The 25,176-nt window shown below is 38.9% G+C and overlaps 1 long non-coding RNA gene across 1 annotated transcript; it reads left to right on the top strand.

The window, feature by feature from the left end:
• The first annotated feature begins 17,025 nt into the window (after nt 1-17,025).
• LOC122998429 lies at nt 17,026-24,688 on the top strand. Its single transcript, XR_006407426.1, has 3 exons — nt 17,026-18,564; nt 23,719-23,810; nt 24,563-24,688. It is a non-coding gene; the product is annotated as an uncharacterized LOC122998429 (long non-coding RNA).
• Nucleotides 24,689-25,176: the final 488 nt, after the last annotated feature.

Genomic DNA, 25,176 nt, shown 5'->3' with positions numbered 1-25,176 from the left:
AAAAGGTGGAAATGTAAATGAAGCTTTCCCATTATAGCCATTAACCTACAATAAGGACAACTTCACTGTGACACAACAGGAGGTTAGAGTGAATGAGTGAGTGCACGCTAATTAATTAGACCCGAGTGAGTGTGTGTGTGTGTGTTTGTGTGTGAGTGTGTGAGTGTGTTTGTGTGTGTGTGTTAGGGCCAGTGTGTATGTATAGATGTGCTTATAAACCCATTAAAACAATCAATACTGAAGTGATCGCTTGGAACAACAGATTTGTGTTAATCATTACCTCTTAAACAGCCTTAGTGTGATGCGATGTACTTACATGTTGCACACACACACACGCACACACACACACACACGCACACACACACACACACACACACACACACACACACACACACACACAAAAGCACTTTCAAACACACAGAATTGATTGTGTGCGTATGTGCAGGACGGCAGGATCATCCCACTTTAGTTGACCGAGGCAGCGACCCAGCCAAACCCAGGACTGTGTTTCACTGAGGCAGACTTTTGGAAACATTGAAAAGACACAGATGACTGAGCGAGGTTTTGCTCGTTGATTGATTTCAATATAATGAGTGTGACTGTTTTGTGTTAGTCACAGCTCTGAAAAATTGCATTTAAAACTGCTCTCAGAGTTACAGATCAGTTTTCATTGGAGCATTACTTATTTTTTACCAAAGAAAACATTCCTACGAAAACTGTTGACAGCGTGTTTTATGGATTATCCAGAGCAGTGGAGATAATGTGGAGTTCAACTTCACTTGAATAGTTTTTTCATAGCATATTTTGTATCATTTGAATCGAGCCAGTCATGAGATCCCCTGACTTCTCCTGCACCAACCTGCAGGTTGATATTTGAAGGTTCAACTTTATTGTCATTATACAATACAGGACTACACAATGAAAAACACGCTTCTTGGGGGTGGCAGCAGACATATCACCTTTTAAAGACCCCCTCCAGACATGTATAAAAATACACTGCTTTGACCAATAATTTATGTCTGGTATGTTTTTTCCTTAAAAATCCTTAAATTTACATTTCCTTCCTCTCCCTCACTGAAAAATCCAGAATCTATGAATATTTTTCATTTCAAAAGTTTAACTGCTAGGCACAAAATGTCTCCTACTTCACTGTAAACTTCATTCCCAAAGTCGTCCAATACAACATTACGACCTATTGTGTCCTTTTTCTTGGGAAGAGAGTCAGTGTTTGCGCACTTCAAGTTTCCACATCTCAGTTGTGTAAGTTGCATACTGGACCATGAATGGCTCTAAAATTGTGATATAAGTACACGCCTTAAATTTTTGGTGGGCAAAGAGAAACTTTCTACTTTAGGCAGATTAATGTGAAAACAGCTAAACTTGGAACAAGAAGAAAAACACATTTCTGACTGGAGGAGAACTTTAAGTTGATATGGTGAACTTTTTAGTAAACATTTGCCTATTTACTCATTCAGCAGACATGGAGCGACATTATCATTCTTTAGGAGTTGTGTTTCTGGCCTCTTGATAAATACAAGTCCAATATTCACTCCCTTTTAGGTCTGCATTCGGTCTCCACCAAATCCTGACGGAAATATCTGGCTTCTTAGCCGCTAAAGCTCCACTGTGGTCACCAGCTGCAATCTTTGTCTTCTGTTTGGTGCTGGTTGTGTGGGTTTCATTATAGCTTTTTTAGCGGGAAACAGCTGCCTGCCACAGCTGAAAATGAAGTTGATGAAAGCAAAAAGACTGAAGGCTGGAAATCCAAAACAATGAGCTGAAATGCTCCATAGATCTGAGAGGAACTGTAGAGTCAGGTGATAATTCTCTACAGATCTGGCACTACAAGTGACCCATTGGATACTTTACTATTTACTTTGCTATTTTTTAATACTATTATATATATTATATACTATTTTTATACTACTATACTTTATACTTTAACAACTTTGATTATGGCTGCTTTAACCCCTAAAATAATCCTTATTTGAACCTTGATCACCAAGCAAAGCCTAAAGACCAACCAAACCTCTTCACTTTTACTTATATATGGATTTTTTTAAGACATTTTGTTCGCATGGAAGTGCGAAAACACACACATGCACACACAAATATGTGTGTATGTTTGAACAACCACATACACACCACTCTGTGCACTGCTCTCAAGCTCGGCCTTTGCAGGCAACTCATGCTGTTGTGGGGAAATCTGGAGTTTAACTTCCTTCCTTCCCTCCCCGATCCAGCTATTTAACTCTCACACCATTTGACGTGATTTGTGATGAGATTTTAATTTGTTGTCAATTTGGGAGATCTTGAACCATTCAGGCTGAGATTGATAATGCAGTATAAATGTCCCCCCACCCCCTGCTGTTTTGGCTCTCTCTCTCTCTTTTACGCACTTACATCCAGCTGGCAGGCCGAGCCACATTCGTTCTGGTGACTTGCGTGCGTGTGTGTGTGTCATGTGTGTGCTTGTGTGTGTATGTGTTGACATTCCGTGTGTGCAGACGTCCATGACATTCCTGGCTCTGTAAGGACCGCATCATTCCCACCCTGCAAAGTCCATAAACTTCAGAGAGAAATGCTCCTCACATCAGTCAGAATAAACAATTCTCAGACCAGATTCAAGTGTAATTTGGGGTCTGTGTCTTTTCATGATAGCTTTGTGTCTGAACTGTGTACATGTTGTGGTTGGAAAAAAAAAGAATGTTGTTGGTGAAAAGGAAACCTGCAACATGAAAGAAATAAGTAAACAGAATGGAGCTATTTAATTTAGGAGCTATTTTAAACCTAAACTATTTGCATTTCTAGCCTCCTTTTTCTAGCCTTTTTCTGTTATGTGTTATAGAAATCTTGAGCTCGTTAATTCAGAAATATCAGGAGTCTCGGATGTCTTATGCAAAAAGATTTACTGAACATTTAATCAATTAAAGAGTCATCTGGGTACAATCAAAGTGCAGTCCTGACACCATGAATGCTACTCCAGAAGTCTGGAGAAAAAGCTGTCAGCCTGCATAGTTAAACTTCAGATAAGGATTTGCTCCTCAGATGGCCAATAACACCCTGAAGAGAGGTCAGCTGGATAATATGGACAATTCCCTCACATTATGTAATGTGGACACTTTTTATATTTTTTTAATGATTTGATATGAACATGTATGCAATGACACATACCTGTAAGTGTACATACTGTATATCAATGTGTAAAAAAACAAAAATATTGGAAGAAAAGAAATAAATGCAATTGTTAAATCAGTCACACAAAGACACAAATAGAGTAAGAAAAGTACACATTTTTGGAAAGTGACCTCTTAAAATACAGGATAAATCAACCAGATAGAATATTTTTTACAATATATTTTACAATTCATTGACAATTTTTCCATCCTCTTACTTTTTATCCCTCATGTCCAAGTTGTGAAGCCCACAGAGATTTGAGCTGAGATTTGAAACGGCCAACATCGTTCAAAATGATACATTTATGAAAATGTTTGGCATGATTTCTTCTAGGCAGGAATATCCTCGTATCTATTTCACTTCCTTTCAGTGCTAAATTTTGCCAGAAACACAGAGATCATAAATTATCTCTGAACAAGTGATCCCAAGACTCTTTGCTTTGACCGGAGAAAGGGGCCTGAAGACAAACTACTTGTGCTAACTTATCACCACACTCATCCATCACCCTCCAGTACACATTAACAATGAAATGCACATAAGAGAGTTGCACGGCCATTAATGACAGCAGCTGTGTCATTCCTGTCAGACCCATGTAGAAAACACAGCCAATGATATACTTTTAATAAATCCATCTGAGTGCAGGTTCTCAGTTCAGAGGAACTAGGCGAGATTCTTTGTTTCCTCTTGGACCAAAATCCTCTTTTTCCTCCCCCACTATACCTCCTGACATGAAGCTGACACAGCGAGGCATAGCCTCCTCATGCTCCACACTCGAGGTTTATATAGCTGTCAGATTAACCAGCTACTGTAGACCGGGTATGTACATCCTCATGGATTTATTTCCTGTCTTCTGTATGGTGATGCAAATACTGTAAAAGTGGAGTCCAGAGGGAGGAGACGTCCGTAAGGAATGGTGAAAGCCTGTCGAAGTTATTCCTTAAAGCTGCTGCATGTGTTCAGCTCACATGGAAAAACCCCTTGGATTTACAGTTTCTAGTTGCCTCTCTTGGCTCCAGCACGCAGAGTCAATTTGTTGTGGAATTTCACAATTTCCTCTTGAGTCAGGAAGGTGTCCCACTTTTTTTTAATGTATCCATGAAGACTGGCTCTGTGGATGTAACCTGAAATCTGATGAGTGACTGAACTGTGTAGTGTGTGTCTGTGTTGTAATAACAATTCCCAACCGGCGGTACTTCTGCAGTTGCCAGGGTGTGTATATGAAAAGATTGTGGAACAAATTGTATGATGCTGATCTTTAATATATTTACTGTCACAATAACAATAAACTACCAATATGTTTCCCACCGACTTGAGTCAACTGTAACACCTTCAATGAATGGTTTGACATTTTGGGAAATATTTGCTTTCTTGCTGACAGTTACACCAAATCAATATCACTTCTGTATGCTAAATATAAAGCTACAGCCAGGAGGCAATCAGCTTAGCTTAGCATATTAGTTTAGCAATTGTTTAGTTTGACATTTTGAGAAATATAATTATTCGCTTTCTTGCCGAGGGTTAGTTGAGACTGATAACACACTCGCGTCTGTGCGCTAAATATGAAGCTACAGTGGGAAGGTGATTAGCTTAGCTTAGCATAAAAACTGAAAACAAGAGGAAACAGTTAGCCTGGTTCTGTCAAAAATTAAACAAATCTGCCTAGCAGCACCTTTAAAGCTCACTAATTAACACCTTTGGAGTCTTGTTATCATAGTGAGGTTGCCAGGGAACCAGCAGGATTTTGTGCGGATTAAACAAAGATATAACGTATTATTTAATGAGCTTCAGAGGTAGGATAGCTGTTGCCCTGTTTTCAGTCTTTATGCCAAGCTAAGCTAACTGCCTCCTGGCTGTAGCTTCATATTTAGTGTACAGACATCAGAGGGTAATCAATCTCATGTATCTCTTGGCAAGAAAGCCAAAAAAGCATATTTTCCCAAAATGTCAAACTGTTCCTTTAACACCACATGCTGCAAATGAGAGTTTGTGAAAACAATTTATTACTGAGTAGAGATGTCAAAATAGATTGTTAAAAGTAATGGGAAAATGGTTGAAATGTCCAGTCTGCCACTCCAGATGGTACAGTTGTAGTGCTATCGTAAACTTGACCAAACATCAAAAAAGATAGACCAGTCATTGCTAAACACGGTAATTGTAACAATATACACTTTTATATGATTTATAATATTGTAATATCCATTGGAACATGACAATGAAAGTGTATGCTCATCTGATCGGGCTTTGTGTTTTCATCTATCCCTCCTCAGAGCTGAGAAAACAAACAAAGCTTCAGTTGAACAATTCACATCTTTTCTGTTAGTTGTTAGCACTTCAGTGTTGTTGATTTCTAATCAAAGGGTCTTTGTCTGTTGTAGGAGACACAGTTTCTGTGTGTGATTGTTGATCCTTGCTGGCAGCTGTTTATGAGTAAATATTGATTTAGAATTCAAAAATGCTCAAACATGGGGATTAACGCAGGCCATGCAGCTCCAAGTCTTTTATTGCTGTCAGATTAAAACGATGGGAGATATAAAACTGGGCAGCCTGAAAAGCAACTGTTGGTTTTGATGGGAAAGTAGTAAAAAAAATGCAGTTTTAAACAAGCATGCCCATTGCCTAACTGAAACACTAGCACATGATATAAGATACAAGACAGAGTTTCTTATATCCTCAAGTCATCCATGTACACACAAAAATGTAATGACAGATCGCAAATGTGAAAAAAATACCAGTTACACTGCAGTATTCAGTGGTGGAAGAAATATTCAGAGCCTTTACTCAAGTAAAAGTGCCAACACAGCAATGTAAAAAAACTCCATTACAAGTAAAAGTCCTGCATGAAAAATCCTACCTAAGTAAAAGTGCATTAAGTATTAGCAGCAAAATGTACTCCATGCAGCTCCAAAAGTACCAATACAGCAATGTCAAAATACTAGTAAAAAAAATGGTTTGGTCCCTTTGACTGATATATATGACATCAGTAGATTATTCATAATGAAGCATCAGTGTGTAAGCAGCATGTTACTGTTGTAGCTGCTGGAAGTGGAGCTAGTTTGAACTACTTCATATACAGTTAGCTAGTTTAGTCCCGTGGATCCCAACCTAGGGGGCGGGCCCCTCCAAAGGGTCACCAGATAAATCTGAGGGGTCGTGAGATGATTAATGGGAGAGGAAAGAAGAAAAACAAAGTTCTGATACACAAATCTGTTTTTAGTTTTTTTGACTTTTTCTCTAATCTTTGATTTTTGGTGAAATATTGGATCATTTGAACATTTATTGAAATGAAAGCATGTGAGAAGTTTAGAGGGAAAAATCACTGTTTGGTGGAGCTGTTAACAACTCATAGACATCTGAAATGTGACCCCGACAGCACACTGCTTTTTGTAAGATGTCAAAAGCCAAAAAGGTTGGAAACCACTGGTTTTATCTTTAACATTGTGTTGTATTTTAATTTTAGCCTGTTATATTGTCTATTGTGCAAAATCTTTATCTGAAGAGTAACTAAAGCTGACAAATAAATAATTAAAAAGTTCAGTAAAAAGTACAATATTTCCCTCTGAAATGTAGTGGAGTGGAAGTATAAAGTAGCATAAAATGGAAATATTCAAGTAAAGTACAAGTACCTCAAAATTGTACTTAAGTACAGCACTTGAGTAAATGTACTTAGTTACTTTCCACCACTGGCAGCATCTGCTCTTTGGTAATGGCATAATCATCACATCAAACACAAAACCTCAGCTGACCGCTCGAAACACAACAAACAGTTTCCACACATCTGTCCTGTATGACATGGTTCTCTAGGTCACAGAACGTCACTAGTTTGGTTTTCAAGGGATTAATTGATCTAGTATGAATAGAAAAGTCCATCTATGTGGGAAAATAAATCCATGGCATCAAATACAATGCATGGATTTATTCCATTGTATGAAATACATGCAACAAGACCGGTCCACGCTGTGCCGTACGCAGATTTAAACCTCAAATTAGTATTTGCCCTGCAGGTCTCTCTGCAGTATGCAGTTTGTGTTGACTAGGGAGAATTCGCAGCATCAGATTTTTGCTGCTTCTGCTATGTTCAAAAGCCAAATCCTGGAGAAGAATGAGAGGTTGGCTAGGTGAAGGACAAGCAGGTCGCTCTTTCAGCCTGCATTCAGCGCCGTCATTGTATTCCTATTACCTCATCGCTTCCTTTAAGGGATAGAAAACAGACAGTCAGCATTTCTTAAGTAGTTACGCTGCACTCTTTTGGCTCCCCAGTTCGTGAAAGTTGGATACTATTCTGCTCTATTAGATTATAGATTTTTACAAAGAGAGCACTTGTGGAAATAAATACGAAAGGCAAAACAAGCTCATATGAATGAATAAACGCGTTAGTTGCACAGAAAAGGGCAAACAAAAGTAACAGTTGTAGACATGATTCAATAGAGTATTTGTTATATTTCATTTCAGAATTACAACTTTTGTTCAAATACAAATGTTCTTCTGAAGCTTTCATTACATGTTTATGAACAAAAATACATTAGTTTTACCAGCTGTGGCCAAATTGTTAACATCTTTTTCCTCTCAGCTATTTGTTTTCAGTCATTAAAACACATTAGGTGAACACAGTTTAACAGCCTCTAATAAATCATTAGTGACCCTTGTGTTGAAACATTAGGCTCACATTGCAGCCCTCTGGAGTTTTTCTGATGTTTTAATGATGCAGTGGTTGAGATATTGATGGTGTCCACATTTTCTATTGAAACCATTCCTATTTTGAGTCTGTTTTGTATCACTCTTTTGCACTGATACTGAACACACCAGCTGCTTGTAACATATTTATGTTGTACTTTTAGTCAATGTCCCTTGAGTTTTTGAGCATTTGACCCACACCCTTTTATAAATGAGGAGATGCCTTCATATTTACGTCTTTTTGAAGTCATGAAAATGCAGAAATGGATGCTCACTCTGAAACACAATCACATATTTCATGTCTCCCACATTGGGTTGTTATATTTGAGTAATTACTGAAATATTTCTTTATTATTCTTACAATATTACATCATTACACATCCACACTCTCTGAAGACTACAAACACAGTGGTGCTTTGAGCAAAATGCTAATGTCAGCACGCTAATATGCTCACAATGACAGTACTAACATGCAGATGCTGAGCAGGTGTAATGTTAGCCTTGTTCGCCATCTTAGTTTAGCATGTTAGCATGCTAACATTTGCAGTACAGCTGAGGCTGATGGGAATGTCACTATTACAAGTCTTAAACCAAAGTATTAGGGCATGTCAAGAGATCACCAAAGTCTGTAGGATTAATCATCTGGGCATCAGGAATGTCTGTACAAAATTTCATGGTAATCCATCTAATACTAGCTATTTCGTTTTGGATCGAAGTGGCCAACCATTCACAGATTGACACCACTAGCTTGGCTAAGAACATCCATCAGAGCATTAAATATGATTTCTTTTTTCCACATTTCAGATTTTTATATCTCTATCCACCAATCTTTACTTTGTAACACTGATCAATTATTCTTAAATACATTTGTTACATGCACATCCTGGCATTTCCTGCCACAGACGTAGAAAAACATTCTGGCGTGTATTGCACATCTAAAGCCACACTGGTGTGATTAAAGGAGCCTTTATGAGGCATTGAAGTGCCTGCATGGCTTCAAATCGACATTTTAATGGAACTGTTTGTTGCAAATTGCAAAGGCCTTAACAGGTCAGTGAGCTTATTTGACTTGTTTTTAATTATGGCAATTATGCAGAAGTCTGGCTGTGAATAGCAGCGAGTTTCCTATTGACCATGATGCACATTGTCAGTTTGTGAGTCTGGTAAACAAGAGATACTAGTTTCAGGTCTGCAGCCAGGCATAAAGAAAAGAAATATCCAAGCTACAACCAGAAACCTCAACAACAATAAGTATTTATTTACAGAGAAACATCAGAACATACAAACATATCCTAACATGCTTACTTGTTAATTATTGCACTGAAATGCCATAAAAGTTGAAATAATAAATGCAATACATGCTGTATAATGATGTTTTTCAAGCTGAAAATATACAAAAATCCCATAACATATGTGAGGGACTAAGTTTGAGGGCATGAGGTGGATTAAAAAAAAATCAGACCATTAGACACTAATAAAGACACTAAAAACTAATCACTAAATTACAAATACAACGACACTGGACAATGTTTATATCAGTTTAAATATATTAACAATAAACCTAAACTTAAATAAGTATCAAAAAGCTAACACTATTAGTTTTACCTTGTTGTACACTTACTAATACAGAAAGTAACTAAATGTGCTCACAACAAATAGAACTAATGTACTGTCAAAATACTAGACAAACTATGAGTATGATGTATGAGTCATATCATTTATCTGTTTGCTGATGTATGTGAATGTGATGTACATAAGGTCAAATAAAGTCAACTAAAGTAAACTAAATGAGGACAAAATGAACAACAAAGTGTAAACTATAGAAAAGCATGTGAGGTGTTTGAGTGCAGGAGGGTTACCGACATTTAAATTAGCTGTGTGGCTGCAGGTGCGGCCATCACAACATCTTTAACTTATCTGCTTGTCTGCTGTACCCTCAGAGTGCACAACGTGTCCAGACATAAAACGTCTCCATCAGGTTACTTACACACACTGCAGTAAACATTTATTGCAGGTCAAAAGACGTCTAGATGTCAAGGTTGAAACTGGGTTAAATTTGATTGAAACATTGTTGTTTTTTTTTTGCTTTATAGCCATCATTTCAATAGCATTTAATCTTCTTTGACAGCTTTTTTTCAGAGTGAAAAAGGACAACTTGTCCTGGTGTGACCATTAGGAAAAGCAAATCACTGCCCTTTTTTTTAATATATTTTCATAAAAGCTGTTCACCATCACAGTAAAGATTGCCTTAGGGCACCTTTTGAATAACTGTATTTCAAAGTGAAGCAGCTCCTAACTACACATTGAAATGGTCAAATTTTGCTCTGGGTAGATGTTTTGACCTGCAAACCATAAAAAATTAATGCTTAGTGGGTGGTAGCTGAAGTTTATTGTCAAAAAAATGACTCTGTCCTGTAAGCACAGCAGATTTACACAACAGTCCCTTTGTCACACTCCTGTCTTTTTCCTATTTGATGGATGTGAGATAAAATGAGATAACATACTCAAACTCTCTTGTGATTAAGATGGAGATGCTACATTGGTATGGACGATTTTACGGGCTGAAACTAAATATATAAATACATACATAATTATATAATTAAATGCTTAAATAAATTAATAAATATTATGTAATTTAATGCTTAATTGTCACCATGAATAAATAAATCACAAATTAAACGAGACATTAAATATATAATCTTCAACTTCGTCCGTCAAAATTCAGGGGTTGGACTCTGCCCTGCGATTGGTGACTGAACTTCAATCTGTTTCTTTTGCATAATTCAAGATGGCAGCATCCGGTGAAATCTTGCATGTTACAATGGTAGATGTGTTGGCTGTAGCTGAACAGATGGAAGCAAATGCCAATTCCTATGCTTTTTTAGATCAGACTGAGGGCTTCGCTGAACAAATTGGAATGATGTCGGCCCTGACTGACACAGAAATGAATGGAACTGTATTCACGATTCTCACGGAGATAGTACAGCAACTGAGGCTGCAGGGTGATATGATGGAGTGCTGCAACAGCAATGTTGATCGACCTGGCCGTCCTTCTTTTGATTCACAGGCTGACACAATTGAACATTACGTGCTGTGTGGCCTGAAAATCCATGATCTAGCAAAGCTGTTTGGTGCTGAGTCTGTAATACTGTTCATTCACCAATCAGAGGCTTTAACCTGCCCCCTGACTTTGATGGAGCTGTGTAAACTCTTACCTGTGTTGCCTTTTATACCTCATTTATATCTGGTATTACATGTGATCTGTTTCTCGATATGTTATGTGGATAAGGAAAACAAATGTTAAAGCTAGGTGTAAATACAATCTGTACATCTACGTACACGTGCATCACATGCCCTATGTGTAGGGCAATAAAGAAGCCTAATGATCATCATGCACTCGCACCAGTGCAACCATGTGAAATGATTTATGCAAACTTTCCATCACTTTACAGCTGTTAACTGTTAAATACAGCTGGCTTCCTACTGCACTTTCTGTTGTAACCTCTAGGAGCACTAGTTTTGTTTTCTGTTTGAACACTGTATCTTTGTATGAGACACAGAGATAGCTGTTACTCTTAACATGGACCAACCAAATGGGTGGTTCTGGTTCTGAAAAGTGAAGCCAATGCAGAAGTGCCTTAAACCTGCATTCTCTCTAATGGCCATCAGGGGGCGACTCCACTGGCTGCAAAAAGAGGTCAGATTGTATGAAAGTCTATGAGAAAATGACCCTACTTCTCAGTTGATATATTACCTCAGTAAACAGTTTCCTAATAAGTTTATGGTCTCAATCGCCAGTTTCAAGTCTTCTTTAATACAGCATGATGTTTATTTTGTAAATTATGGTCCCATTTAGAGAAAAATAGACGATAAAGCAGGGTATGCTTTAGGGCATGACTACGTTGTGATTGCCAGGTTGCTACCACTGTGACAATGTTGGTCACGTAACGTAAACATGGTGTAACCCCAGATTCACAGAGTTTAGGTGTAGCTACAGCTGTTGCTATTTCAGTGTGTTCTCAGTTCATGAAATTAATTGCAACATTTTGTTCGCTTAAAAAAGTCTTGTTTAGTGTTTGATTGTACTAAAAGAACCTCTAAAGAGTTGGATGTTTGGTTTTTCCAGTAAGTACATTTTGTTTTAATTGTTTTAAGCCTGTTTTTCACTAGCGAAAATTAGCATTAGCATTATCACAGTTAACCATAGACTAAATGCACAGTGCTGACCAAGCTACCAGCTAGCGTTAGGGTCAGCTTCATCCTCTCATCCAAATATGGTCAATTCTCATCACTTCCGGCTCCAAAAATCCAAGATGGTAATGGTCAAAATGCCAAACTCGAGGCTTCAAAATACGAGTGCACAAATCAATGGGTGATGTCACGATGGCTACGTCCATTATTTTTATACAGTCTATGTATGAGACACAGAGACAGCTGTTACTGTTAACATGGACCAACAAACCACCGCCCACCTGTGCTATGCTGGTTTCATACTGGAGCCGCTGTCATGAAACAGACAAGAGTTCAGAGGATGATATAAGACATTAACTAATGAGTGCAGCATCAAATAATAATCCGTTAGACAAGATACAATGAAGTAAGTAGCTAGCAAAAACTCTTAAGTGGAGCATAACTTTTTAAAATTAATATTAGTATTGTTTTAAACATTCAGTTTATCTGGTGCTGCTGATTTCAATGACAGTAATGATGAAGTAGCTTGATAGTTTTGATAGTTTGACTACTGATGTATTCACACGGCGTGTCATTTGTCCACAATTTCACACGTTTGTCCATTGTAATTAACACCATACAAGTTAAAGTTGTGCTTCAAGCTCACTCAGACTTTTAAAATAAAAGCTTTTTACATTTTCAGCTTGAGTGAAGGAATCAGGAGAGTGAGGAAGGATCACAGGATGTAATGGTGTTGAAAGAAAAACAAGGAGAAAGTAAAGAACAGATTCAAGATTCAAGAAGGAAGAAAAAGTTTAAGAAGGAAAGAGAAACATACAGAGGCAGCCCAGGCATCAGATGATGGAGAGACACAAACACATTCAAAGCAGAAGGCAGAAAAAACTGGTAAGGTCTGACTTGCGCCTTTATCCAGATGAATTACTGTTCTGGTAAATATTTTAAAGGCACGATCTGTTATCCAAATGTAAACTATATAGCCGATGTGGCTGAGGTAAAGTACGGTTTACCCAAGCTTTTATTTACCACTACAGCCATGCTTACAAGCAAACCAATTTCAAAGTCATCACCAGATTCTCACGTACTGACATTGATGGCTGAGTCGGTCAAGTCCATCAAGTCTGACAGTCTGACAGTCAGATCGCTAGATCAAGGACGTTTAGACAGATGTTTTATGCACTGTCACCATGGCTTCCAAAAGGACTCATCCTTCGATGATGATGATAACTGAAAGCCTTCTGTTTTAATCTTAATAGTGATAATTGTGTGTAATTTGTTATTTGTTCGTAGTTCAGTAAACATAAAATTAAGTATTATAAAGTGACACTAGCAAGATCAAGATAAAAGTGCAAAATCATTTCTCAAATCTCAAAGTATTATTTATAGGGCCTGGTGAAACTGGCATAAAGATGAAGGTGCAAATGAACTACAAACAAATAACAAATTACACACAATTATCACCATGAAGATTAAAACAGAAGGCTTTCAATTATCATCATCATCATCAAAGTCCTTTGGAAGCCATGGTGACAGTGCATAAAACATCTGTCTAAACGTCCTTGATCTAGCGATCTGACTGTCAGACTGTCAGACTTGATGGACTTGACCGACTCAGCCATCAATGTCAGTACGTCAGTATGTGAGAATCTGGCGATGACTTTGAAATTGGTTTGCTTGTAAGCATGGCTGTAGTGGTAAATAAAAGCTTGGGTAAACCGTACTTTACCTCAGCCACATCGCCTATATGGTCCTTAATATAATCAATGTTTGTAATATATCAAAATAACAAAACTGACTTATAGGGAATTAATTTGCTCAATCTTAAAGCCAAATCAAGACAACAGTTTGACTCATAGATGAATCAGCCTTTTGTGTTTCTTAACAGAAACTCTATCTGTCAGCTTTAGTGATGTGTTTACAACAGTTACTGAGGTCAACAACCTTTTATCAGCTTAAGAAAACATGTTAATAGAGTTGTTGTGTAGTGTTAATACCTGCATTCAAAGATCTGTAAGTTTAGTTTACCTTTAGTTTACATTTGGATAACAGATTGTGCCTTTAAAATATTTACCAGAACAGTAATTCTGGTGTAAGTCAGACCTTACCAGTTTTCCTGCTTTGAATGTGTTCATGTTTCTCCATCATCTGATGCCTGGGCTGCCTCTGTGTATTTCTCTTTCCTCCTTAAACTTTTTCCTCCTTCTTGAATCTTGAATCGGTTCTTTACTTTCTCCTTGTTTTTCTTTCAACACCATTACATCCTGTGATTCTTCCTCACTCTCCTGATTCCTTCACTCACTCTGAAAATGTAAAGAGCATTCCCTTTAAAAGTCTGAGTGAGCATGAAGCAGAACTTGTATGGTGTTAATTACGGTAATTGTGGACAAACGACACACAGTGTGAATACATCAGTAGTCAAGCTATCAAAACTATCAAGCTACATCAACATTACTATGATGTCATTCAGCAGCACCAGATAAACTGGTGGGTTAAAACAACACTAATGTTAATTTAAAAAACTTTAGCTCCACTTTTTGCTAGCTACTTACTCACTTCATGTGGTCGCATTCGTGTGAGTGCATGATGATCATTAGACTGTTGGGTGCCTCCTCCGGCACTTAGTGCCCTACGCACAGCGTGTGATCCACATGTATGTAGATGTGGTGCTGACATAATGTTGAATACAGCTGCAATTAAACCACAATCCACTGATTTATATTGGGATATTTAAGCCACAGATGACAGAAACTGCTCTTCTTCAGTTGAAGAGAATCCCAGATGGGTCCTTTGAGAGTATTAACAAAACGCTCAAGCTACACAGCAGTCACGAGTCTGTCTGCGTCACCTCTGTCACTGTCTCCCATTACTCTTCAGCTCCTTCATTATTTCATGGATGCTGTCGTCTTCCAGCCTGCAGTCTATTTTATGTGAGGCAGGGTGTTAAAGTAGGCCACTTGGAGTTTGAAGTGAAGCCTGGCCTGAGATCAGTAAAGCTGCTATTTTAGGCTGTAGCTGAAGTCTACGAGCCCCTGCCCCGGCCCCTCAGACAGGTCCTAAACAGTACTCTGTCTAAGCTAGTGGCTGAGGACTGTGAGCACTGTTCTCCGCTCCGGTTGTCTCTTCTGCTGTTTGTGCATGTCAGAAAAAAGGTCATACTCTGTCTTATACGACATCTGAGTTTGAAGAGTGTGAGTGTCACTATCTAATACCTGGGGTTCTGGTAGTGATCAAGGTGTTGAGGTGAAGAGTCTTTTACTTTGGCCCAATCCCAATGTCCTCTCCAAACCCTAAACCCTGAACTCTTACGGACTTAATTGACGTCACCTGGTAAGTGCTTGAGCGTGAGAGGCTGCAAGGGCTCAAAATGGTTTAAATAGGAATAGGACAGCACTTTGCGACATATCATGTTACCTAGACGACACCAAAACATGTTATGATTGTGGGTTTGGGACTTTTTATTCAATACTTTATTGCCATATCAACATGACTGATTGGGACTTGTCTCAGTGAGCTCACTGAAACAAAATAGTAAAACCACTAACTCATAAAGAACATAATACATTAAACAAAGTATAAAACAGGTAATATACCTGTAACGTGAGGGTTCGGTAGGTGGTAATTTGACACTCTTCATGAGAGAAAATAGCAGGATGGAGACAGGTGACTTTTTAAGCAGCACTTTACTCTAGCTCCCAGCATCAGAGACATAACAACAACACTTCCTCGTCTTTTAGGCACATGTGACTAAACCAACCAATCATAGGCTAGACTGAGGCAGATCCAACTGTAATGAGGTAAAACCACAGAAGCAGATTCAATGCTGTTTCAACCTTAGCAGGATGCTGATGCAAATATTTGAACTTGTAAATATATAAAAAATACAGCATCGATATATAAATAATTAACTGTGTAAACATTGTAAATACATATTTTGTGAATTAACTTGAATGTATAAATTAACTTCACTTTTAAACCTTACATACCCATAAAATAATCATGTGCATGACAGTCAAGTGAGGGACTGACTGTCTAATTTGAACATCTTCCAGGCTCTTGCCTAACAGAGTGGATGAGAGGAATTGTCAAATAATCAATTTACTCCTTTTTGTCAAAACAGCATCATCAAAAAATAAGAGATGTTTGATGAGAGACCCTTGTTAATAGCTTACCCCAGTAACCCCATATTTAACACTGATTTAACATCACAACGCTATGAGGTGTGGGTAATTCCCTCAGGCAAAGTCTACAGAGATGCAGACTTACAGAAAGTGTGCATAAAGGGCTCAAAATGTCTGCGTGAGAGCCCTCACGCACTTGATGAGTTGACAGTGGGACAGCACTCCCAGACTTAACGGGAACACACCTCAAAGTCCGTGAGTGTGGACATTGGTACTGAACCTTTCAATCTACCAGCCACTCATTCAAAGCCTTCAGTGGAGGATTGTTCATGAGGTTGTTACAATAATGTGGCTCCTGTAACACAGTAGAGTAGCCTTTAACAAGCACAAACAAAAAGGTTCTACTAAACTAAATGTTTAGTTTAAGTTTAGTTTTAGAGGGTAGCATAATATTTGCGTGGCTGTTTAGTGAAGTCACTCATCTTTTGACATTTTATGTGACAAATGGTCACTTGAGAAGAAAGACAAAATTAGACAATGGCCTTATGTAGCAAAGGTATAACATTTTTTCAACATGCAAGAGCCAATATATTGCTTTTCCACTCTGTTCTTCCCTCATCAAACTATTTGCGCCTGGACTTTTTACATCGTTAGAGGGTGAGAAACTCAAACATGGTGTCACAATCCTGTGTCTCCCTAACCTGCTGTCATTCCCTGAGTGGCTCTCTCCCTCCCTCTCCCTGTGTGTGTGATTGTCTGCAGGTGTGCCAGACTCAGACAGAGTCACACCAGCTGCACCTCATCTCAGTAATCAAATCCTCTACAAATACTCAGCGCTGCCACTTCCACTCTGCCAGATGGTAGACTCTGCTATCCATCAGTGTTACTACGCTTTGAGCCAACTTTGTTACCAGTTTTTCTATTTAGTTCTTGTTGCCCGTTGCTCTGGTACTCGTCCTGTTCTCATGTTCCCTGCAGACCCATCTGCTCTGTCTCTTGTCCCTTGTCTCGTCAGCCCTGCTTCCCTGGCCTGGATCCCCGCTCATCTCAGCTACCTGCCCAAACCTCCCCAGGCCTGCATTCCCTTTCCTCCGCCTAAAAATAAGTACCTTGTTCCTACCATATCCCTGTCTCTTCACCTGTGTATGAATTTGGGTTCACCTAATCCACCCCACGTAACACATAGACTGGATTATCATCCACGAGAAGCAATGTAAACTAGGGCTGCTAACATTTTCATTGTTCATAAACCTGATGGTTATAAATATGTCGAAAAATGGTGAAAACTGTCTGTCACATTAGGACTTTTTCATGGAGGATGTATTACCATGTCACAGTAGGGAAAGCACAGGTGCTTAATGATGGCTGATTCTATTTAGCTGCTTCAGTTTCAGGGTCCTGATATTGTGCATCATCACTGTCATGGCTTATTGGTGCACTTAATTAGAAGAGAGCCATTGTTAATGTTATTAGTAACACCTGTGCTTTTCCTACTCTGACAAGTCAAAATGTCTGATAAAGAAAAGCAGAAAATCGTCACAATCAAGAGGCCAGAAATAAGTAATATTTTTCATTTTTACTTAATAAATGACAAACAAAAATAATTTCAATTTTAATTGTCTAATTAATTAACAGACTAATAATTTAAACAGGTCTATTTGAACTCTTTTCACCAGCATCCTTGGTTAAACAAGTCACTTTGACAGTTACCTACTTATTTTGGCTCCTACTGAGCAGAGAAAGCATGCAAATGTTCTGATGGATAAGCCAAAAACAAAACCCCACAGATGTTGGCAGGATCTGGCAGAAAGAATGCACTTCACTGCTTAAGGAAAAAAAGTAGCATGTTATGACAGTGAATACAAAGTTGCTTGTTTATTGGATTTGTCAATAAAAGACATTTAAAATTCAAAATTAATCTTACATGCACAGTAATGAATACTTAACCATGTGCAAGTGTATGATGTGTAGGCTTCCAATGAATCATCCAAAATTGATTTATGTGCATGTGTTTATGTCTAAATTTTTAATTGTGTGTCTGGTGGTTACTGTTTTGTCTGACAATGCAAAACCTTTCCTGCAGGGACAATATACATATATTGCGATGAACTGATGAGAATATTTTATACTGTTTCAGAAAGGATTTTACCCCTACAGAGGCAGCGCTGCTCTACCTGGAATGTTATTGTTGGAAAAAAATAAGACACAATAACCGGGCCAACATGTTAAATATTTAAAATGGAATGTGGACATACCGTATCTGATGGAAAGAGAAGAGATGCTTTCTCCTGTGAGCAGAATGGTCACTGCCAACATGTGAGTAAATTGTGTGTTATTATGTGGATTTCTGCACAGGATGTCATGCTGGGAGAGACAATTTAGTCTGCTGGGAACTGTGGTCTAAGTACAGGTAATAACAAATACAAGCATGCCCACTAATGCTGTATAATGCACTCCCTTATGCTTGGTGATAGATTGCTTTATGCAGCTCTTGTCTGTGCCAAGACCTCCTCCTACTGTATAATAATCAGTAGAAACAGAGATATGAGCTGAAACAAACATTTGGCGGAATGGAAGATGGGAATATGTCTTCAAACACTAGGACAACATCTATCTCTGCAAATGCTCAGACACTAGAGATATGTCTGTGCATTTGCTCTTCCAGGAAAGAGGAACATTAGTGTGTTTCTGACTGATCGAACGTTGCAGTTTTCTATGGAAATCATATTTTCCCCAGCTCTGTCTTTTTGACATTCAAACCTCTGGAAGGCCTTGAAAAAATATTCCCTGCTGAGCTCAAAATTCTTGTTCTCCTTTCTCAAAAGGTTTTGATTTGGGTGATTAGCAGCGTGGTAGAGCGAGCTGCTAAAAGTAATATTGACAGAGACCTGATCACAATGCTGGATTTGACCATTTTTTAAAATTTATTTATTTTTTTATTGGTGATATTGTCAACAGGACATTAATGGATTTGACCATTAATAAACACTGAAACACACGCTCAAACATGTTCTCTGGCAGTCTGGTTCATTACATCAACTCAAATGATAAAGTTAATTTAGTTTGACATGTTGGGAAATACGCTAATTTGCTTTCATGCTGTGAGTTAGCTGAGAAGACTGATAGCACTCTAATATCTGTCTGAAACTACAATTAACAGCCAGTTTGCTTAGCTTAGCATAAAGACTGGAAACAGGGGGACACTGCTAGCTTATACCTCTGTCCAAAGGAAAAAAATCTGCATACCAGCACTTCTAAACTTCATCTATTAACACATTGTATCTCCTGTAAGCGTGAAAAGGACGATTTGTGATGTTAAATACCAGTGGTGGAAGAGGTATTCAGATCCTTTAATTGAGTAAAAGTACCAATACAGCAATGTCAAAATACTAGTAAAAAAATGGTTTGGTCCCTTTGACTGATATATTATATATGACATCAGTAGATTATTCATAATGAAGCATCAGTGTGTAAGCAGCATGTTACTGTTGTAGCTGCTGGAGGTGGAGTTAGTTTGAACTACTTTATATACAGTTAGCTAGTTTAGTCCAGTGGTTACCAACTTGGGATCGAGTAAAGAAGAACAAAGCTCTGATACACAAATCTGTTTTCAATTTTTGGACTTTTTCACCAATCAAATGGAAATACTCAAGTAAAGTATAAGTTTCTACAAGAGGGGGGTTGGACCACTGGCCTAAAATGTCTTCAGGTACCAGCTGGCCTTATCCGTGGGTGAGACACGTCTGTCGGTTGCCTGCTGGCTCGTCCTCCCCAGGGCTGGGGTCCTTTGGTGGGATGCCCACCTCTGCTGGTACCCTGATGGCACGAAATAACTGGCAGTAACTAGTCCCACCACAACCAGCCCACCCAACTGCTCCCCAGAGTACTGTTGTCTCCAGTACTCACACAGTTGGGCAGAGACATCCGTGACATGCTGCAGTACTCTGGGTGCTCTACTCTGTTTCAGGCTGGCCAGCCTGCGGCCACCATTCATGTTCTGTCTGACTCAGTTGGTTTCCTCGTCTTTCCCCGCTGGACACTCCGCTCTCCTGGACCCTCCGCTCTCCTGGACCCTCTGTGGCTGCCTGGAGGGTAATGATGCTTTGGGGAGACTGGGGAGCGTCACCCCACTTGTGGTTCCTTGTCACCATGGGCCTTCTCTCTCTTCCCGTCTTTCCCCATGATTCTGCTATGATGTGCCGTTTCCTGGGTTTCATGACATATCTGTCAAAGTTCATTCCAAACCTCACTGAAGAAGGCATCCCGCTGCGGCAACTCCTCAAAAGCAAAGTGGAGTTTACATAGCAGCTGGCGCAGCAGCAAGCTTTTGAGAGGCTCAAAGAATTGTGCACACATCCTCTAGTGCTCAAATATAATGATCCAGCTGAGCCTATGGACATATTCTGTGTTGTGGTCTTGGTGCTCTCCTCAAGATCATTGACAGATCCTGAAACACAATATGCAAATACAAACTGAAAAGGAGACGCTATCAATTGTCCATGAATGTATTAAGTTTAATCACTACACATTTGGAGAACATGTCATGATCTACAACGACCACAAACCACTTGAGGATATGTTTTTAAAAAAAACACTCCTCTCTAATCCTATGTACATTCTGAGGATGCACCTCTGATTCCAGCAGTATGACCTCACTGTTAAGCACAGGAGGGGAAACGACATGGAGCTGCCGGATACATTGTCAAGAGCGCAGCTGAGTGATAGTGCTCCAGAGATGGAGCCCATGGAGTCCATGCTCAGCTACATTTCAGTTAGTGACCAGAAGTAGATATAACTACAGGAACATACGAAAGACAAGTTAAGCCTTCTCCAAAAGTTAATTCAGCAGGGCTGGCCAGATCACAGGCGGGAGCTTCATCTTCCTGTTCATCCATACTGGGACTCAAGAAGCCAGTTGGCTGTTTCTGATGTGTAGTGGACATAGGATTGTGTATAGTGGTGCCTCCTGCTATGCAAGGACACACGCTAGGGCTTATACACCATTCTCACCTTGGAATGGTTAAGAGCAAACAGCGAGCCTGTGAAGTGTTTTACTGCCCAGGCATGTCTGCAGAAATAGAGGAAATGGTCAGAAACTGCAGTAAATGTGCAGAGTTTCAAAACAGCTACTCAAGCCGACAGAGACTCCAGGACTGCCATTAGGACAAGTATCCTCAGACATTTTTGAGTTTGAAGGAAAGCACTGGTGGACTACTACTCAAAGTTCATTGAAGTTGATTAACTGAAAGACCAGCACAGTTATACTGCCACTGAAGCTTTAAAAGGTCAGTTCAACAGACATGGCATTCCTGTCATCATCTGAACTGACTGAACTGATAATGGGCCGTAGCCAGGTCATTCCAGGTGGTCTCCAGAGGTTGTTATCTGACCACACAGTGTTCCCAGGTCTTACATTGTAAACAGCGTTGGCTGCAATCTACAATGAGTTCAAAGAGTTCCATCACAACAGTCAACATCTCTGAAAGAGTATACCAGCTGCGAACTAGGCTCGTTACATCATCCTGGATGAGCCTTGGACAGAGCCGGTTGATTCATCACAAGGCAGGGAACCACAATCTTCATCCTCCCCCGACTCACCCAGTTCACCACCCAAGAAACACCTGAGCGCCGCCCAGACTCAGCCAACTACACTGTACACCGCCAGACGAGGCAGAGTGGTAAAACACCCTGATAAACTGAACTTATAATTCATTCCAGCCTCAAGAGACTGTGTGATAGTTAGAGGCAGGTGTTTAAAGACTCCAAAGGAAGTGGTTGTCTTGGAGATCCCTCTTTCCAAGCTAGCAGCTGTGATGCAGATTGTATTATAAGTTTGTTGTGCATTCAGAGACACTTGCATGAGTATGTCGTTATTTTTGTAGACAGCATTAGTGACAAGAAGTATTTCGTTATTTTTGTGATATTCCTGAAACGTGCTGTAGCTGCATTTATTGTGGTGATCTTGATATTGTGTTGTATTTCGCTAGAAGGGGAGGTGTAATGTATTGTTGTTGGGAGTTGTGCTCTATTTGACGTGTGTAGGCTTCCGTAGTTGGCCTGTGTGTATTCCCCCAGAGTTATATTACTGCATGGTGTTAGCAGAGATTTAGCTGTAGGCTAAGTGCCAATAAAAAGCATTGTGGTTCAGCGTTAACTCTGACTCTGTCTTCTCTCACACACTTGGTATCTTACAGTGGGTGTGTATGTTTTTTCAGGCATTAGAGTAGTATCGATCTTCCCGTTTAACTCTCAGGAAGAAAATAAATAGTACCAGTACCAGCAATATTTCAGTCTCTCTGATATGATTCCTTTATTTTTCTTCTTTCACTTGGCTCATTGCTCTCTATGAAAATGTCTCCACCCTGTTTTTTTCTCTCTGTTCTCTTTCATGTGTCCTTCTTTCCTCTCTATCTCAGTTCCATATTTGCTGGGTTGCCCCTTGTTCTCTGCTTTGTTCTGTCAATTTCTGCTAATGTTATTAATGTCTCGTATGTTTCGGTGTATAATAGTACAATGGTGGAGTTAAGGTTAAAGGATAATCTTGTGATATTATAAATTGTTCTTACTGTGATCAATTCCAAAACCACCAATAAATTGATTGATCCCACTCACAAGTATTGTCTGTGTAGCTAAAGAATAAAATAGCTTATTCCACTCCAGTGTTGTCAGAAAGTATTAAAAACTCATCAGTGCACCACATCATTGCGTTGAGAGACATGTTTCTTGATCACAATTAACCTGGACACTGTAGTTTACTTAATTATGTACTCACCACAGCAACAAATTTATGAATATGCGCTAATTTATTAAATTTTTAGGAATAAATTATTTATTTTCATTTATTTATATTTTTTACTTATTTTCAAATAACTACATCTTCAGTAAGAACAAATGGGTTTGGGACTCAGGGCCACAGACAAGCACATTGCAGGTTTCAGTCTTTTCATGGATTTGTTGGCTATTAAAAATATATAGAATAACATAAATCATATCTTTACAGGTTGAGTGAAGAGTATAACCATTTTCTCTTCTAAAATTCTCCACTCTGGTCCTCAGTTATACAATACCTTTAAAAGCCTCCCTTGACTGTTCAGGAATTTTCCACTTAGGAGAGCATCACCTCATTGTTTGACCAGCATCAAGGTCCTCGACGGCCCTTCCAACAATTTTAAAATTTGCCTCAGGATTTGGTGTTTTGCCAGAAAGAAAATCAAATCCAGTCATAGATTTTCCTCCCATGCCAAGATCTTCTACGCTATCAAATCTTAAAACTTCCAGCAGCAAAACAAACCACAATTTTGGAGAAGGTCTGATTTTTATTTATTTATTTATTTTTTAAAACTGATTTTACATTTCTGTAGTTCTGTTGTTGTAAATTAATTTGCACTACATGATGTGTGTTTATATGTCCTTGTAGGAGATTAAATAAAGTGATCCTGAGCTAATGGGCACAAAATCAACTGGGAAATGTGATCTTTATTGCCTTAGATATGGTTCTTGTGCAAACCTGCACAGATAGGGAATCTGATCTGCTTGGTATTAACTGTTCTGTCATGTCCAACAGTTTGGACCAATGAGACGGCAAGAGGGATGGGAACAAGGAGAAAAGAGAGATGAAAGAAATTACTTTTCCACCTCCTGTGGATGACATATAAGGTGGGTTTTGGTCTGTAAACTGTCATGTCAAACAGAGGACTTTCTTTGAACAATTCTGTGAGGCCTCAACCCCCACCCCTCCTCACACACAGAGACCCAGACAGCTCAGTATTTCACATTTATTAGATTAGACATCAAGAGCAAGTAGCTTCCTGCCGACTGTGGGGGTAAACAACATGTTCGCCGCTGCATGACAACATCTGTCAATACATCTTTCTGTTAGCTAATAAAGTTAGGTGGATTTAGAGAGGCTTAGCATATTGTAAACTTTTACAGTAAGTGAATAGGAAACACATGCATCTATAAATCAAGAATTCGTCACAGCTTTAAAGGTCATCCTCGTTATCTTCAGCTCCAAAGCTTTGTGTGCTACATTACTTTTTTCAGTTTTTTGGATATGCAGAAAAATAGAAGTAAAAATGCTGCGAACATATAGCAGTTTCTGGGTTGAATCCAACAGAAAAAAAAAAACATTTCCAGACTGTGCACACAGGTAAATCTATCATCCTAGATGATGTTTTTGACATTTAACTCGTAATATATCACGACGAGCATGGACTTCTACAGTGAATAACTGTGTTCAGCTCATGTCATATTAGATATTCAAGCAATCTGCATGATCAGCAGCGTGAGTGGAAAACATTTCTGGACAGCTCAAGTCAGATTTAATGTACGTAGGAGGTTTGGCAGTGAAATTCCACTTCAAGTCATATTAAATTGACCAGATGTAGTGCACATTTATTTGGCTGCAGCTCTGCAATCAAAGGATCAAGTCGTTCAAGTCACTGCGGGATGCATCCACCATGTCTGAAGTGTCCTTGAACAAGATATCAAATCCCCAACAGCTCCATAAAAAATGTACTTGACCCAGAACGCTGACCTCCCTGCAGAGGAAAAATGAACAATAAAATGTCAGAATGGATATTCATGGCAAGTTTAGCTGAATGTGAATTATTGTATATATGTAACAAAGGTAAAACAAAAACAGACAATGTGATGTCAACAAAAAAAAGGCCTGTTTTAATCAATGCGTTTCTTTTTTGGCAAGTGATACATTCTTTCAAATGCACAAGTGGTCAGAGACTTTCCAAACACATTGTGTTTCCACACATTTTGTCCAAACAATGCTAAATGGAATAACAAGAAAAACATGTCACATCATTGGACTCCAGGCTAATCAGATGTGGCTCATAGAAAATTTTAAAACCACATGGTTGGCCGGTGTAATGCAACTTTTTAAACACTCATCATTATATTGCAGTCTAATTTAACAAACTGTGTCAAAAAGAGTTTAATCAACACCTTTCTCATACAGTCAAATCAGAAATTAAACATAATAACCTTCAAAGTGATCATTTAAAAAGGA

This window comes from Thunnus albacares, chromosome 15 (genome assembly GCF_914725855.1).
Source record: "Thunnus albacares chromosome 15, fThuAlb1.1, whole genome shotgun sequence".
NCBI classification, from domain to species: Eukaryota; Metazoa; Chordata; class Actinopteri; order Scombriformes; family Scombridae; genus Thunnus; species Thunnus albacares.
Note: the sequence above shows the minus strand (reverse complement) of the source record. Positions and strands in the feature narration are given on the sequence as shown.